Source organism: Humulus lupulus, chromosome 3 (assembly GCF_963169125.1).
Source record: "Humulus lupulus chromosome 3, drHumLupu1.1, whole genome shotgun sequence".
In the NCBI taxonomy this organism is placed as follows: Eukaryota; Viridiplantae; Streptophyta; class Magnoliopsida; order Rosales; family Cannabaceae; genus Humulus; species Humulus lupulus.
The window spans coordinates 203,177,755-203,196,187 of NC_084795.1; positions in this window are offsets into that span (position 1 = coordinate 203,177,755).

Sequence of the window (18,433 nt, forward strand, 5' to 3'; positions counted from 1 at the left end):
AGAAACAAATGAATGTGTAGCACCAGAGTCAATCAATACAGTAAAAGGAGAGCCACCGCTAGAAAGCTGACTTGTCACTACCGAGGGACTAGCCTCGACCTCTTTCCGAATCAAGGTGAACACTCGAGCTAGAGTAAAGCTGTCCTCCTTTTCCGCTTCCCCTTTCTTCACTGTTGGGCAGTCCTTCTTGAGGTGTCCCACCACCCCGCACACACAGTAGGCCTTTGCCCGACACTCGCCCAGATGGCGTCTTATGCACCTCGTGGACTCTAGGTAGCTTCGCCATACATCACTACCTCCCTAGCAACCACTCTAAACACCCTGACCCCTCCTATCAAGACCAGCAACGTTCAAAGTATCAGGGGCCTTCCTTTGCAAATCACTAGGGCCTCCGTCCCTACTAGATTCTGGATATGAAGGCATCGCCCTGCGAATCTTGTTTTCCACCTCCTCAGCGGCAAAAGCTTTCTCAACAAGCTGGGCATATGTCGTCCCCCTCGAGCCTTAGTGCACACCTAAGCACAAACATAGGTCAAAGTCAACACCAAACCTCAAGTCCAAAACCTCGCCTCGGGACCAATCCCATGCCCCCCGGGAAGTCCTAGATCCACAAAACAAGATGGTGGAATCGAACCCCGAACCCTAGGTCAAAATCCCTCACAAATAGCCCAAAAACCCCTTTCTGGGCACAGGGTAGCGCTACAGCGCTCAAAAGAGGGGGCTATAGCGCTACAAGCAGAATCAGCATCCCCAGAAACAGGGCCTAGCACTACAGCGCCCAAAGACTAGCGCTGTAGCGCTAGTTGCAAGCAGGCAAATTCTCATTTTCTTCTCTGCGATTTCTTTGAGCCAATTTCAACCCAAACTTCTCCAAATCTTCACCAAACTCAAAATCAAGCTTATAAACACTCTCCACTCATCCCAAGCATCCCAAATCTCAAAATCTACCATGATTAACCCTAAACCCAGAAATTCAGTCAAACAACAAAGTTAAAGGCTTAGAATTCATACCGCTGATACAATTTCAACCTTGAATCATTTCCTAGACCTCCTTAGCTTGCTCTTCCTCAAAGCTTGCCCAGAAATTCCCTAAAGTTCCCATCAACTCAGCTCAAAACACAGCTCAAACCAGCCATACCCTTAAAACTGAAATTCCTAAAAACTTACCTCAAAAGTTGATGTGTTCTTGCTAATCCTTGCCAAATCTTCAAGCCTAACTTTAAGATCCTTGATGCTCAGCCTATCCTAGCTCTCCACTGAGCTTTGCCCCAAGAAAAATGAAGAGAAGTGGTGGGAGAACCACAAACCGATCCTTTGAAACAAAACCCCTCTATTTTTCTCTCTTTTCTTTTTCTTCCTTTTTCTTTCTTTTCCAGAGCCATATAACTCTCTCTATCAATCCCACTAAGTATATAAAGCCTCAAATAATCTATCTCTAAAAATCTAATTGACCAAAATGCCCTCCCTATTAATTATAAACCCTTTTGTCCAAGTAGGGCCATTTTAGTCATTTTACCCAATTCCCGCTAATCCTCAAGTGTCTCTAATATTTTCTCGCTTGCTTCCCAATACCTGATAAATCACCAAATAATATTCCTCGATATCAAAATAAACCCCAATATACTCATCAGATTCCTATTTATACCCCAGGCTCGCCCCGAGCCGGGTATAAATTCTCGCCTGGACCTTTCCGCTAAACTGCTCTCTGGGATCGTCTCAAGTCACAAATCACAGATACATCCACATCACAATGTGGTCTCGACAATCATCACATATCAATACAGTTATGCCCAAAATGGCCAAAATTACAATTATGCCCTTCTAACACAATCAGGGCCGACATGCATACTAATACACATAGTCATGCATCTCAAATAGTCAAATAGTCATATAACATGCTTTAAATCATAATCATGCATTTTACTCATTAAAATCAAACATAAAGTCCATTATGCCCTCCAGGCACACTAATCAAGGCCCTTAAGCCTTACTAGCGATTTTGGGTAGTTACAGTGACATGCATGATTAATTCCTAAACCTGACACATAAGTGTGGTCAAATCAATAGGTAAGGGGATAATGGGCCGCACGGCCCAACCTAGTCATGGGTGTCTAAATACGCACGTTCACGCTGCGTGTCCAAGAAGTCAGGGATATATCAGACACATGATGTCTGATATATGCACGTTTACCTTGCGTGGTTGACTTTATAAAGAGTCACAGCCTCTAGCCCTAGCTCGTACCACGAGCTGGATCTTCCCTCGACCTGTGGCCTTCAGAGTCCAGACTCAATCCTTAAGCAATCTTGGCGAACCGTTAGGTTACCTCGAGCTAAGGAGGTATGATCTTACGATGGCAGCTCCAGTCTTGGGGATGTCCACGTGGTAGTCATGATTAGGCCGTATCTCAGCTCGTTAATCAGCCCGTGGGAAAATCAGGGCGTACATCTGCCCCCCAAGCCTCTGCTCGTGGTACACGACGTCGTGTAGGGCCACAGTAGGGGCTTTTAGGCTTCCCCATGAACTCTTCATATTCCACATTTTACGCAGGCGCCGAATACGTGGAACATCGTGGTTGGTGACGGTACGTCTTCCAAGAACCGCATTTAATGGTCTAGCCTATACTCAGCTGTCATTTCATCTTTCGAGTGGAGGGCCTTGGATCCCACATCAGGGAAATCCAACGGCCCTCTTCACGTGGCCCTTCACGTATATAAAAGGGGTGGCCACCTTACGCATGGGCCACCCGTTCATTTTGACATTTTTCAGAAATTTTCCTCTTCTTCTCTCTTCATCTTCAAAAGAAAAACCCTCTTCTTCCCGACCGCCATTCCTAACGCTCAAGAAGTTTAGGTGCAAGGGTTCCTTTGAAGCTTTGGAATCAACTACTCCGGTGAAGCCCCTACCTGGGCGATCCCTTCATCCTCTTCTCAACCAACACATACTGTAAGTCCCCTGACTGTGCATGTTTTGAAATTATTTTTCACTGTAGCTTAGGTAAATATTTACTGTAGCCGCATGCAAGGGTTTGCTGGTTTTTTGTGGGCATGAAGGGTAAGAGCCTTTTAGGTTAAGGTATCTTCGCAGTAGAAAATCGTTTAGGAGCATGGTTTACAGGATGCATTTTCTGGGGAAAATTTCTGGGTAGGATTTTTGGTATGCTGATTTAATGTATTCAGTATTTTGGATGCAAAACCAGGTAGCTTAGGGGACATGGTTCACAGGCGGTTTTGCCTTCTTTGCCTACTGAAACTTTCCTTCCAAGGCAAATTCTATCGTGACCCTCCTGACACACGAATTCCGAGTATTCGGGGATCTGTTAGGAGCACAGGCGCGTGTTCATAGAACTGCGTGGTCTCACTCTCCACGGGCTGGGCTTACCCCAGCTCATGCAAAGAACACTCTTCTTGATTCTTCCTTATGCTTATGTCGCCTTTTCTGAAATCTTTTCTTTTGTTCGCCAGGCGACCAAATGTCACCCAAAAAGAACGCTCCAAAGAGGACCGCTGGCAGCTCATCCTCCCAACAAGACAAAGGAAAGGAGGTGATGGCTGAATCCCCGATTCCCAACTTCGGGCCAGCAGTGGAACGGGAGCTCGAGGTGGCCCCCGACGCGTTCTTTGAGGCAGAGAAGATCGTCTCAAAGACTAATGACTAGGCGAGGGTTAATAAAATATTCCTCTCCCATAAAATCGAGCTGGGGAGAGAATCCGTGATTGCCTGACCTCCTGCAGAAGGTGAGCGGAGCTGCACGCCGCTTGATGAGGCGTTCTCGGCCTGGAGCGACGAACATCTCAAGGCGGGGGCCTTCCTCCTGTTGGACCAGTACTTCGCCGATTTCCTCAACTTCGTGTGGTTGGCCCAATTCCAACTCCCCCCCAAGTCTTACCATTTGTTGGCGGGGTTAAGATACTTGTTCTTGAAACAGGGGTGGGAGGTCCCCACTCCTGCAGACATTCTGTATTTCTTCTGCCTCAAGGCCAGCCCGGAGCAGCGGGGGCGAGGTGATGGGTTTTACTACTTAACCCGGTTCCCTAACACGGCTGCGGTCATCGAGCTGCCCAGCCACCCCAACGACTTCAAAGATCAATTCTTTATGTCGACGGGGTTCTGAAACTGTGAGCTGCACTACTTCAATCGTCCTCGTAAGTTCCTTTTAACCTTAGCTCGTAAGTTAAGTATCGGTTAACTTCCCCTATATCCATTTCTGACTTAGGATAATTCTGCAGCTATCTTCGCGAGGACAGAGAAGTCTGTGACCCTGGGCAGCCAGTATGAGACACTGGCGGGCTTGCCCCCCAGTGAAAAGGACTATCGCCAGCTCGTGACAGACGAGACGATGGTGGCCTGTAAGCTGATCTCACCAGGCCAGACTCTGAACCTGAGGAGGCTTCGGGCGCTTCCCCCAGCTCGCGTATGAGGCCTATCATCATGGAGGAGGTCGCGGGGGATGAAGATGAGGAGGATAAAGTGCCCCTCGTGAGGACGAGGAAGCGGGCACTAGAGGTCGCCCAAAGAACGGACGAGGAGAGGATCCGGTTCGGAGCAGCCGCGGGTCCTTCTGGCCAAGGTAACCCTTACATGTTTAGGAACTTAGATAGGGCCGCTATCGACCCCCGGTTAGCTAGGTATAACCAAAAATAGATCGTCCAACGCCACTGAAGTGACCCAGACTTAGATGAAACCCTGCTCCACTGCGTCGACCAGCTCGTGTTGGATTACGAAAGTAGCCGTCCTAGGGGTACCATAGTTGTAGACAACACCCTAGCCTTTAGGTCGGTCCTATTCGAGGAGTATGGGACTAACCTTCAGTCATGGTCGTCACTCCGGGAGGGCACCGTAGCTTCGGGTCTTAGGCAATATGTAGAAGAGTCTAGTCCTGAGCCAGCCTCAGATCTGGGACCTGCGCCAGCTCGAGAAGTAATTGACTTAGATCCTCCCGCAGGAGCTCCGAGGCCGATGGTCTTAACCATAGATTCTTCGTCTAGCTCGGGGGGTAGGATCCCCTTTAGTATATATACATACTTGAATTTCTCTTTTTTCCCCTTTGTTTTTGTTTTTGCATGACTGCTAACTTGTGTACTAACCATATCTTTGTTTTGATAGAAGAGATGTCTCAGCCCGGAGGAAAGAGTCTGCGAGCTGCATTTGCCGGGGGGAACTCCTCAGTCGGGGTCTCTGGGCCCAAAATGATAAAACTCCGGACGTCGAAGAAAGCCATCGGGACCCCAACCAAGTCTCCTACGAAGAAGAAAGAGCAGCCCCCAGCCGCCCAGGTTGTAGAAACTATTCCTCCTGCTATAGGGGGGAGCAGCATGCCCCCACCCCCTCCGCAAGCTCCGGCCTTCATCCGGGACACAGGGGCGGAGCTCGGGGTTTCGGCAATTGCACCTTCTGAGGTGAGCATCCCGGTTGACCCCCAAGACCTGGAGAAGATTCCAGAGGCCTTCTGGGGGATAGTGTATGAGACGGCGAACTATGCCGTCAGCCACATATACAAATTCAACGAGAGGGAGCTCAGGGCCATCGAAACAAGGAGCCCGGTGGGCGTGCTGGAATCTTCATTGGGCATGGCCCTAACGGTAAGCTGAACCCACCCTCTTATGGTTTTTGATTATCATGCCTTGCCCTGTTTTTCCTTTCTCTCTTTTTTTTTTCTAAGGCAGTTGCCTCTCCGTTTTCGCAGAGCGTCGTTGCCCTTCACCGGAGCATAGCCAGGACCAAGGCCCAGCTCGAGGATATGAGGAGCGAGCATCAGGCGGTTGTGGCCACTCACCAGACTTCCTTGCAGACGACTAAGGATGCCCTGGAGGCCACGCAGGCTGAGTTGGAAGAAGCCCTTCCTAAGCTACAAGAGCTCGAGACTACCAAAGCCGCCCTGGTCGCTGTTCGGGTGGACCTAGATACTGTGAAGGCTGAGGCCAAGGCCGCCCTGAAGGCCGAGCAGGCAGCTTCAGGCACTGCCATGGAGGACATGTTCTACCATTGCTGGGCCTATAACCGAGACGCTGACTTCTCCTTCTTGGCCACGGACATCTGGGAGCCCTTGCTGGAGGGGTTTAAAGCTCGCCTCGAGAAAGAAGCACCTTCCGAGGACAGGGAAGCCTCCGGCGCAGCTGAGCAGGGCGAGACGGTTACCTCCAAGGGGCCAACCGGTGGAGCCTAGGGCCTTTCCATTTTGCTCCCATTATTTTATTATTCTTATTTTTTGTTGTAACTTTTGCATGAGGTGTTTCCACCTCGAGACAATTAATTTTTACTTTAAATTGATATACTCCCTTTTGCCTTCATGCATTTCAGTTACAATTTTTAAAAAACTTAGTTCGCGTTAATTTTTATCAATATCTCGTGCTTTTTAGGAAGAACAACGATCAATCGATTTAAATGAACTTCTAAGTTTTATGACGTGGTTATATCCAGGAACTTAATTTGAAAACTTAGTTCGTGTTAATTTTTATCAATATCTCGTGCTCTTTAGGAAGAACAACGATCAACCGATTTAAATTAACTTCTAAGTTTTATGACCTGGTTATATCCAAGAACTTAATTTGAAAACTTAGTTCGTGTTAATTTTCATCAATATCTCGTGCTCTTTAGGAAGAACAACGATCAATCGATTTAAATTAACTTCTAAGTTTTGAGGTGACCTGGTTAAATCCAGGATAGGACTTAGTTTGCGTTAATTTTTATCAATATCTTGTGTTTTTAAGAAAAAAAACGATCAATCGATTTGAATTAACTTCTAAGTCTTTAAGGCGACCTGGTTATATCCAGGTACCATATGCCCCCCAGGTAACTAGGAAAGGGTCTTTCGTGGTTACTTTAGATTACACTTGTAAACATGTACATTCATAAATGGAAAGTTAATTCTCATTGCTTAATACATAAAAAATGACCTTTTAGGCCTTACAAGGAAATCATTGATAATATCCCTTCAAATGGATGGCGTTCCAAGTTCGTGGGACTACCCCTCCATCTAGCCGAGCTAATTTGTAAGTTCCTTCTTTAATGACCTCGATGACTTGATATGGTCCTTCCCAGTTTGGTCCCAATACTCCATCTTTGGGATCCTTACCGGCCAAGAAAACTCTCCTGAGGACTAGGTCGCCAACGCCAAAGGCGCGCTTCTTGACTTTTGAGTTGAAATAGCGAGTGATTTTCTGCTGATAATGGGCGAGCTGGCGTTGCGAATCTTCTCGTCTTTCATCAACCAAGTCAAGGGAAGTGCAAAGTAGCTCGTGGTTGCGGTCCTGGTCATATGACTGGACCCTATGCGAAAGTACCTTAATCTCCACAGGGAGGACTGCCTCACTCCCAAAGGACAAGGAAAAAGGAGTGTGACCCGTAGGAGTCCGATGCGAGGTCCGGTATGCCCATAGAACCTGGGGGAGATGTTCTGGCCAGACCCCCTTCGCTTCGTCTAGTCTCTTCTTGAGGCTCGCCTTTAGAGTCTTGTTGACAGCCTCGACCTGACCATTCGCCTGAGGATAGGCCAAGGAGGAGAAAATTTTCACAATTCCGTACCTTTCGCAAAATTCGGTGAAGAGGTCGCTGTCGAACTGAGTCCCATTGTCGGAAACGATTTTCTTGGGCAGCCCGAATCGGTAGATAATGCTCTTAACCACGAAATCGAGGACTTTTTTGGAACTTATCGTCACCAAAGGTTCTGCCTCAGCCCACTTCGTAAAGTAGTCGATGGCCACCATGGCGTAGCGGACCCCGCCCTTTCCAGTAGGGAGGGCGCCAACCAAGTCGATCCCCCAAACTGCAAACAGCCATGGGGATAAGATCATCTTCAGCTCGACTGGGGGAGCTCGGGCAACTGTGGCGAATCACTGGAACTTGTCGCACTTCTTCACGTATGATATTGAGTCCTTGGACAGAGTGGGCCAGTAATATCCTTGCCTCAGGATCTTTAAGGCCAAGCTTTGCCCCCCATTGTGATCTCCGCAAAAACCCTCATGCACTTCCTGCAGGATGGCCTTTGCCTCGCCTGGAAGAACACATCGTAGGAGGGGTAAGGAGTGCCCGCGTCGGTATAGCACCCTGTCTACAATCGTATACCTGGGAGCTTGATACAGTACTCGCCGCGCATCATTACGCCCTTCAGGTAGCTTTCCCTCGATGAGATACTCAAGGATGGGGGTCATCCAGGTCGGCCTAGCGTCGATCATCTCGACCTCCGTCCAGGCTTCTTCTATACTTGGTTTCTCCAAGAATTCTATCGGCACTAACCCCAAGGTCTCCGTCTCCCCGGAGGTGGCGAGCTTGGCCAGAGTGTCTATGTTAGCGTTCTGCTCCCGAGGTATCTACTCAATCGAGCCTCGCCCGAATGCGGACAGCTCAACTTTTACCTTTGCTAGGTAGGCAGCCATCTTGGGTCCCCGTGCCTGATATTCGCCCAGAACCTGGTTTACCACGAGCTGGGAGTCACTGAAGCACTGGACGGAGACCGCCTTCAGCTCCTGGGCTATCCTCAGCCCGGTCAGCAAAGTTTCGTATTCGGCCTCGTTGTTGGAGGCCTTGAATCCGAATCTCAGCATCGAGTGGAATCTATGTCCCTCAGGGGATATCAAAATGATTCCAGCTCCAGAGCCGTTCTCATTGGATGAACCATCCACGAAGATCCTCCACGACGCCTGGGCTGAGGTGACCTGGGGTGAGTCTTTTGCAGGATCCTCCCAGAATCCTGTGCACTCTACTACGAAATCGGCCAGGGCCTGACTCTTTATAGCAGTTCGTGGGGTGTACAAAATCTCGAACTGACTGAGTTCGATGGCCCACTTTAACAGACGTCCCGATGCTTCAGGTTTTTGCAAAACCTGCCTTAAAGGCTGATCGGTCATGACGTGTATTGAGTTGGACTGGAAGTATAGCCTGAGCTTTCGCGAGGCCATGATAAGGCAGAACGCCAATTTCTACATCAACGGGTACCGAGATTCAGCTCCGAGAAGTCTCTTGCTGATGTAGTAGACTGGTTTCTGAATCTGGTCTTCTTCCCGGACTAATACGGCACTGGCTGCATCCTCCATGACAGCCAGGTAGAGAAAAAGAGGCTCTCTTGCTTTTGGATTGGATAGTACGGGTGGCTCGGCCAGATGTGCCTTCTGGTCGAGCAAAGCGCTTTCGCACTCTTCTGTCCATTCGAACTTCTTATTTCCTTGAAGCAGGTTGTAGAATGGCAAGCACTTATCGGTGGATTTTGAAATAAACCGGTTGAGGGCTGCCACCCTTCCTGTCAGGCCTTGGACAACTTTGCGCGACCTGGATGAGGGAAGCTCGAGCAGTGACCTGATCTTGTCGGGGTTTGCCTCGATTCCTCGGGTATTGACGATGAAACCCAGGAATTTTCCCGATGCGACTCCAAAAGTGCACTTCTGTGGATTAAGCCTCATGCCATACTCCCGTAGTATCTTGAAGCATTCTTCCAGGTCAGAAACATGGTTATCGGCAGTCTTTCACTTGACTAGCATGTCATCAACGTACACTTCCATGTTTTTCTCGATCTGGTTTGCGAACATTCTATTTACTAACCTTTGATAAGTAGCACCGGCGTTCTTTAGCCCGAATGGCATGACCTTGTAAGAGTAGACGTTAGTCGGGGTCATGAAGCTGGTGTGTTCCTGGTCCATCAGATTCATGGCGATCTGATTGTAGCCTGAGTACGCGTCCATAAAGGACATGAGCTCGTGCCCCGCCGTGGCATCCACCAATTGGTCAATTCATGGTAATGGAAAACAGTCCTTAGGGCAGGCTTTATTAAGGTCGGAGAAGTCGATGCAGGTCTACCACTTCCCGTTAGGTTTTGGGACCAGCACGGGGTTGGCGACCCAAATCGGAAACTTGGCTTGACGGATAAAGCCGAATTTCTTGAGCCGGGCTACTTCTTCCTCTAATGCTTCAGCCCGAGTTGTTCCAAGGCGCCTCTGCTTCTGGGCCTTTGAAGGAACGCTTTTATCCAGATGGAGGGTGTGCATGATGACACTCGGGCTGATTCCCACCATGTCCTCGTGTGACCATGCAAACACATCTAGGTTGTCTTGCAAAAATTTAATCAGCTCCGCCTTCCTCTTGCTACAGAGGTTTTTTCTCGAGCTTGACCATCAGTGAAGGGTTCTGTGGGTCGATGCTTAATTCTTTGAGCTCCTCTATAGCCTAGAGCTCGGATCTGTCCTCGCCTATTCAGGGGTCAATATCCTCACTTAAGACGATATTTTCCCCTTTGGCGCTTTGAGGTTTTTCAATCTCAGGATCAGCCAAGGGTTCCTGAGATTCCTCTTCACCACTTTGGATGGCCATTGGCAGCTGCCCGGGTTTCGATTTTCCCTTCATGGAAATGCTGTAGCATTCCCTGGCAGCGAGCTGATCGCCACGAGCAGTGCATATTCCCGTGGAGGTAAGAAATTTCATCGCGAGGTGGCGAATGGAAGTGGCAGCCTCAAAGGATATGAGCGTGGGCCGTCCCAAAATTGTGTTGTACGCAGTGGAGCAGTCAATGACCACGAACTCGAGGAGTTTGGAGACTGTCCGAGGTCCTTCTCCTAGGGTGATCACCAGCTCGATCGTCCCTATCGCTGCTGACCCTTCTCCCGAAAAACCATACAACATCATGGAGGTAGCCTTCAACTCGGCGACGGTCAAACCCATCTTCTCTAAGGTGGACCGGAATAGGAGGTTCACCGAGCTCCCATTGTCGATCAGCACCCTCCTGACTCTCCGATTGGCGAGCTGAACTGCCACGACCAAAGGGTCATTGTGAGGGAATTGGACATGGCCTGTATGTTCCTCCGTAAAAATGATCGGTGGCTTCTCCTATCGCTGCTGCTTTGGCAGACGCTGCTCCGGGACGAACTCAACTCCATTATGCACCTTGAGTTCGTTTACGTATCTTTTCTGAATGCCCCTGCTCGTGCCAGCCATATGCGGACCTCCAGATATTGTGGATATCTCTCCTCCTATCACAGGGGGAGGGACGTCCTGATCTACCCGAGACCCGAGCTGACTGACCGGGACCTCCAGAGCAGGTTGACTTACTGGAACCCTGTTCCGCGCGTACTGGGCCAAGGGGCCGTCCCGGATGAGAGTCTCGATCTCATCTTTCAAATGCCTACAATCATCGGTATTGTGGCCAACATCCTTGGAAGTGTCTCTCTTCCCCTTCGGATGCTTCAACGGCTCTGGCCTCTTTCAGGGGAGGCGAGTAGAGTTAGCTAGCAAGATGTTCTCCCTAGAGTGGATGAGCTCTGTATAAGTCGCGTAGACAGGCTTAAACTTGTCTACGGATTTATTCTTCTTTTGACTGTGCTGGCTGCCCTCGCTATTCCCCTTTCTTTTGCCTCCACCGAGCTGGTTGTTTTGTGTGACGTTTTGGGTCGCTACCACGACCTCCGTCTCCACTCCAGCAGGCTGTTTAGGGACCTGGCTGGTTCCTGCAGCTGAGGCTTCGGCCTCCTCCAAGTTGATCCATTCTTGGGCCCTATTAAGGAACTCATTCACCGAGCTAACTCCCTTTCTTTGTATATCTTTCCAGAGTTCCCCTCCATCGAGGATTCCAGTTCTCAAGGCCATGAGCTTGGAGCTGTCATCCGTGTCTCTGGCCCGAGCAGCGACATTTGCGAACCTGCTCAGGTAGGTCTTCAGGGTTTTGTTGGGCTGCTGCCTCACGTTAGCCAAAGAATCGGCCTTGACGCGGGCAGCCTGGGAAGCTCGGAATGCCCTTTTGAAATCAGCTGAGAAAGTTTTCTAGGAGCTGATTTACTATCTTTTGCCTTGCTTGAACCACTGCCTCGCTGGTCCAGTCAGCGTGGAAGGAAATATCAAACATCTCTGCTAGGGGCCAATGTTGTGGGCGATCATCAGGGTGTTGAACATCCCCAGATCATCCGACGGATCTCCGTCTCCATTGAACTTGGACAGGTGCGGCATACGGAAAACGGGTGGGTAAGCCGTTGCTGCTATGCTGGGTGCGAAGAGCTCCATCTCATCCCCCAAATCATATTCATCCTTCTCTTTCTCCGACAGGAGCTTCCTCATTAGCTCCTCCATCTGGGCCAGGCGCTCGAGGGTTTTGTCCTGATTTCCTTGGTTATTCTGGGGCTGTTCAACAACTCTGGATCCATTGTACATATTTGGTGGGTTATTGCCCCTCCTATCTTGAGATAGGTTATTTAGGACATTCCCGCCGTTACGTACTTCGAACAGGGCTCCCCCTGAGCGAGCATGGCTGTCACCTCCTATTTGTTTTCCTCTATGAGAGTTAAGGCGATCTCCCAGGTCGCCCCCCTGGGTGGTTTGAGGACTTTGTGCCGAGCTCAAACGCTGACGCAGGTCTCCGCCTGAAAGGTCACTCCGGCGACTGCCGGTCCAGTGGCTCCTGGTAGAGAGGCTCGGAGTCCGCCTTTGGCGGTGAGGATCTGGGCTTTCTCTCGGCGGCCTGCTACGTCGGGAAGGCCCTGCGGATGGCGGTTTTCTCCTGCTACTTCTGTAGGCTGGAATGTCTCGGATGGGCTGAGGAGGAGATGGGTACCTTATCGGAGAGGGAGGATGCCTGACCGGAGAGGCGATCCTGGTTCCGTCAGGACGGATCAAATTAGGTGGGGGTCTTTCGGCCCTGCCAGCCTACGGGTCCCGCGCCTGGCGATCTGGACGAGGCGCAGGACGGGTGGTGGGGACGGGCTGATGGTGCAAGCCCTCCTCGGATCTCCTTCTGGAATTTCCTCGAGCTCTCCTGGGTGCGCTCGAGGCTGGTTGGGAGCTGGGAGTTGATGTTCGGACTGAACGGCTGTACTGCTGTTGTCGAGCTCTAGGCATTTCTCCAAAGTTTGCCTCTCGACGATGTGATGAGGGAGTAGAGTTGGCTGTCGGAAGTCTGTCCGAGCGGCTATGCCTGGACCGATTATCCCAGCGGTACTTATGAGTCTCGCCTTGCCTTTCTCCGATGTTAGCGTTGGTTGTGAGAGGGGGTAGTCGGGCCAACACATCCTTGATCTGCTGATTAGCTGTTGTTAACTGGCTCCTCATCTGAGCATTCTCCATCTCCACTGCAGTGTAATAACTTGGGTTTGGATTAGGTGGCCGGGGCGCCGAACTTCCAGTGTCATCTTGGCCCACCGGCTGCTTGCCCGGCCGCTGTTGGACCTCAGGAATTTGTTCATCGGGGATGGCTATATGATGAGCCTCCTTCCCATCATGTTTTTCCATCTCGTTACCGTGTCTGGATCGAGTAGTCAGCATAGTTGGATGTTTGTGACAGCACCAATCTAAGTTGCTCTCAATGAAAGCACCAAATTGTTGACGCGGTTCTTCGCCGACAGGTAATTAAGAAAAGAAAGAGGAAGGGATTAGTGCTTATGTTGAACTGAAATAGATGAATGATCTTGGAAATGGAATGGTGACACAAAATACGTTTTTTAGGTGGTTCAAAGGTTAAAATCCTTCTACTCCACCAATCAGTATTATTGCTATATGCTGGGTATTCTTTTACAGGATATTTCTTACACAATAGAATCCAACCCCTTGTAACTCCCAGGGTATAGGAGATGGCACCTGGGAGTTGGAAAGAAGGTCATCCCGTGACCTTCTTACCTATCATGTCAACTCTGTGACATTCATGATTAATTCCTAAACCTGACACATAAGTGTGGTCAAATCAATAGGTAAGGGGATAATGGGCCGCACGGCCCAACCCAATCGTGGGTGTCTGAATACGCACGTTCATGCTGCGTGTCCGAGAAGTCAGGGATATATCAGACGCGTGATGTCTGATATATGCACGTTTACCTTGCGTGGTTGACTTTAAAAAGAGTCACAGCCTCCAGCCCTAGCTTGTACCACGAGCTGGATCTTCCCTCGACCTGTGGCCTTCAGAGTCCAGACTCAGCCCTTAAGCAATCTTGGCGAACCCTTAGGTTACCTCGAGCTAAGGAGGTATGATCTTACGATGGCAGCTCCGGTCTTGGGGATGTCCACGTGGTAGTCATGATTAGACCATATCTCAGCTCGTTAATCAGCCCGTGGGAAAATCAGGGCGTACACCATTTAATTATGAACCATTAATAGAGGACTAACATTGTATGTAATGATTATATCAATGGACACTTTATTCTTAATAAAGTACTCAGTAAATATGTCTATAATTATCAACAGTTCAATCTCATATTTTTAGTGGAGTAATCATGAGATTAATAAATATGATTATTTAATCAAAAATCTTTGATTAATAATGTAATATTTATTGGAGCTTGATATTATAGGTCCATAGATCCCCTGGGTGGGTCTATCAACACCATATCAAGGTAAGAGTTAATACAAAGGTATAACTATAATTTGGGAATTTGAGAAGAATTTTATTCTTTTGGTCAAGTATGCAATTATATGATAATCGAGGTTGAATAATTAATTTTTCATTAATTATTAAATTTCAAAAATATATTTAATTAATTGAAATATGTAAATTTCAAATTTCATATATATAAAGAATTAATTAATTTTTTGAAATTAATTATTTTATTTGAGTGAGAGAAAATAAAATTGGTAAGTCAAAAATAGTTTTTAATTTATTTAATTTTAAAAGATGATGATAATGATGATCATCAATTTGTATTTTGAATTTAAAATTTAAATTTTTAAATATGGTTTTCAACTTTTCCTTAAAAAGATTAACACCTTATTTTGTGGAAGATTGATTTTGTTATCCAAAAAATTGGCATTGATAACGTGGCTAGTGATCCCTGGACATGTGGCTGAAATCTGGAGGAACTCTGCTAGTGTATCGACCAGAAGGTGCATTATAAGCAGGAGGCGGCCCAGTCTTTCCAGCGACCAGTCTGGTCGATGGTTCCGCATACAACGTAATGTTACAATAAAGATCTTTGTAAATCCCAAAATTAACTCACACAATCTCTTGAGTATCTGATTATTCAGGAGAGAATATCTGTAACAATCTCGTTTAATCCCCCTTGAGCCTATAAATAGAGAAAGATAGCTCAAGGAAGGGACTTTTGGCTTTCGAATTATTTGATACTAGAGTAATTCTACCCGAAATATTGTATTGTTCTTCAGAGGTTAGTGAAACTCATTGAACCCTTGTTCTTTGATCACTCCTTTGATTCTCACATCAATAACAATCTAAGTGGACGTAGGTTATTACCAGATCCTGGGGCCGAACCACTATAAAACATCGTGTTCTTATTTTTTTTATCATTTGATTCTTTTCAACGCATTCATTCACATCAAGCATATTTTGACTCTGTGTTAGTTGTCCAAAATCTGGGTCAACATTCTGGTGCTTTCATTGAGAGCTTGATTTATCATTGTTGAGAAAACCAATGGCGAAAACTGCAAGGAAAGCTGGACAGGCGGCCACCGCTGCACCGTCAAACCCTCCTCCTCCTCCTCCTCCTCCTGCAAGCGTGGCTGAGGATGAGCCACATCTGGACTTTGAGGAGGAAGAAATGGATGACGCAACACTGAAGAGCACCCTGGGGGCGTTGCAGGAAGAGTTGGCTAATCTGAGAGCCAGTCAAGAGACTGCTTCCGTAGTAATGGCGCGGCAGCAGCAGGAGATCGAAAGGCAGCACGCGGAGTTAAGCGAAAGGTAGGCGGAGATAGACCGCTGCCAGAGCGAACCCATGGCAGCCCTCGAGGCAGCCTTGCAACTGGCTAGGAATCGGGCCGCACATGTCTCGCAACCTAACCAACCTGCGAATGCGCCACCCCACAGGGGCCCCAATCCTAGCCCGCCTATCCAAACCTCGAGCCCGCAAAGGCCCTAGCAGCCTCAGGCACCTCATGACGATGTCCCGCTGGACCCTGAGGCACAGCCTCCATCCCAAGCTGGTCGCGCCAATCCCCCGCAACAGAGGCAGAATAGGACCGAGCATCAGCCTCGCAGTCCTAGACGCCGTAGGGGCGATGAGCCAAATATGCCGAACAGAGGTCAGTATCCTCCTGGTAATAGGAGGAACTCAGAGTTAGGCTCTGCGGTCTGGGGTCCCCCACGCCATGATAATGCATGGGGAAACAACGACTAGCGCAGGCCACTCTCTAGCGCTCAGGACGTTTCAACCAGGGATGGAAATCGAGGGAACAGTCGATCCCACCATGGCCAATCGAGGTTCAGAGATGGCCATGGATATAATGAGGCCGACTCAGGCAAGGGAAACACTGGTCGGAGGAATGAAGAAAGAGGTAGAGGCGGGAGCTAGATACCTCAAGATGACCAACCCAATGGACGGGATGCTGGGGGGTAGCCCAGGCAGAATAATGTCTTCAACTGGCTCGGGGGAAACGAGCAGCGGAGAAGAGACGAAGATTTGAGAGACGTACTCAACGATCACCGCAAATGACATGGCAAGAACGTCCCCCCAGCAACGGAGGCGACAGCGATTCCCATCGCTGTACAGGCCCAGATAGATGCCCTCAACCACGCAGTACAACAGCTGGTCGGGGGAAGGACATCTTATATCGACCACGATAGGAGGAAAGGCACTCCTTTCGTCCAGAGGATAGCTATGGCAGAGACTCCTAGCTATGCTACCGAATTTTGACGGGTACGGAGACCCAGTATCTCATGTCATAAGTTTGAGATACAAATGGACATTCGGAAAGTGTCCGAAGACACTCGGTGCAGGATCTTCCCTGCAACACTTTCTGAGGCCGCGCAGGAGTGGTTTTTTAAGTTCCCTCCCGCAAGCATAGTTTCCTGGGAAATTTTCGTAAGGGAGTTCTACGGGCAGTTCTATGCAGGTCGTGTGCATCCGACCGAAGCAAACCAACTGGTTGAAATTCGCCAGCAAGATGGAGAGTCGCTGAAGGATTACATCCAGCGTTTTATGCGAGCAGCAGCCAAAGAAAAAACAGTGGGGGACGAAGGCAAAATGATGGCCATAACCGCAGGAGCTAAGCGTCGCTCCCCCCTCTGGAAGAGCCTCCGCAAGGAAGGAGTAAGAACTACCCAGGAATTCTTGGACCGGGCTGATCGTTACATCAAGCTCGAAGATGCCATTGCCGACGATGGAAAGCCCTCAAGCAAGGATAAGAAGGCTGCCGAGCCTGCCAAAGCCGCCAATGGGTCCAAACCTAACGACAAAGGCAATGGAAACGGCAGCGGCAAAGGCAAGAATGGTGGAAAACGGCCGCACAATGAGCCTTCCACCTCCGACAATAAACGAGCCAAGGGTAACCGTTACGAACCTCGGTTCACTAACTATACTGCCCTCATCGAGTCTCGGGGAGAGGTTTATCAGGCCACAAGTTCTAGTGTGCCTTATAAAAAACCTGGCCCCATTCGAAAGGATATTTCGAAGAGAGACACCACCAAGTTCTGTCGTTATCATAACGACTGCGGACATGACACCAACGAATGCAACCAGCTGAATGACGAAATCGAGTTCCTTATTAGACAAGGAAACTTGAGAAGATACGTACGGGCCTCGGGAAATTCCCAACGAGAAGCTCTGGGTAGCAACGAGCAGGCCCCCACGCGCCAACGCTCGCCACCCTTACAGCCTGCCCCTGTGACTGGCACATTATTGACCATTTGTGGAGGCCCGCACCTCGCGGGAAATAGCAGAAATGCCAGGGAATGATATGCTCGGACCCTGTGCCACGACCAGGACATCGAGATGATGACTGTGGAGGACCACGCCCCAAAAAAGGCTCGATCAGAAGAGGGCGAAATAACCTTCTCTGATGGCGATGCTCAACACGTCCGATTCCCACATTCCGATCCGCTGGTCGTGGATATCCAGATGGCTACACTACAACAATATTTAGTATATATTACATTAAAGAATAGCATATATTTAGAAGTGCTATTATTGGTGTGGGATTAAAAACACACGGAAGACATATTTTGGTGCCATATGAATAAAACTCAGGCGCCAAAATGAAATTTTTTTTTAGTCTCATCTTCCAAATTCCCTAAATCTAAGTTACCCGAAAGATTTCTCTCAGCCTCCATCTCTCACTCTCGTCTCGTCTCTCCGCCCTCTCCGCCTCACGAAGTCTCACTCTCGTCTTGTCTCTCCGCCCTCTCCGCCTCACGAAGTCTCTCTCTTGTCTCGTCTCTCCACCTCACGAAGTCTTCTCAACTCATCTCTGCCTCACGAAGTCAACTTTTCGGCCATCCATCTGCCTTGGTGGTGCCAAGCGATTCTGACTCTAACGATTTGCAGAAAAAGTTGAAAATTGGTGTCGTTTTGTTGGGAGGCCAGGCACCTTGAGGGCACAATGTCATTTATGGAATTTTTGGTGAGAATTTTTTGTTATCATAATTTGTTTTCTTGCAGTTAATAGTGTCCAATATGGTTGAGTTCATTCATTATGTGCTTCCTGGTAGATTACTTGCTGGAGCGTGCTAAAGGCAGCATATTGTACGGTTTCAGGGGAGGTCCAGCTGGAATCATGAAGGGCAAGTATGTGGAACTTACACCA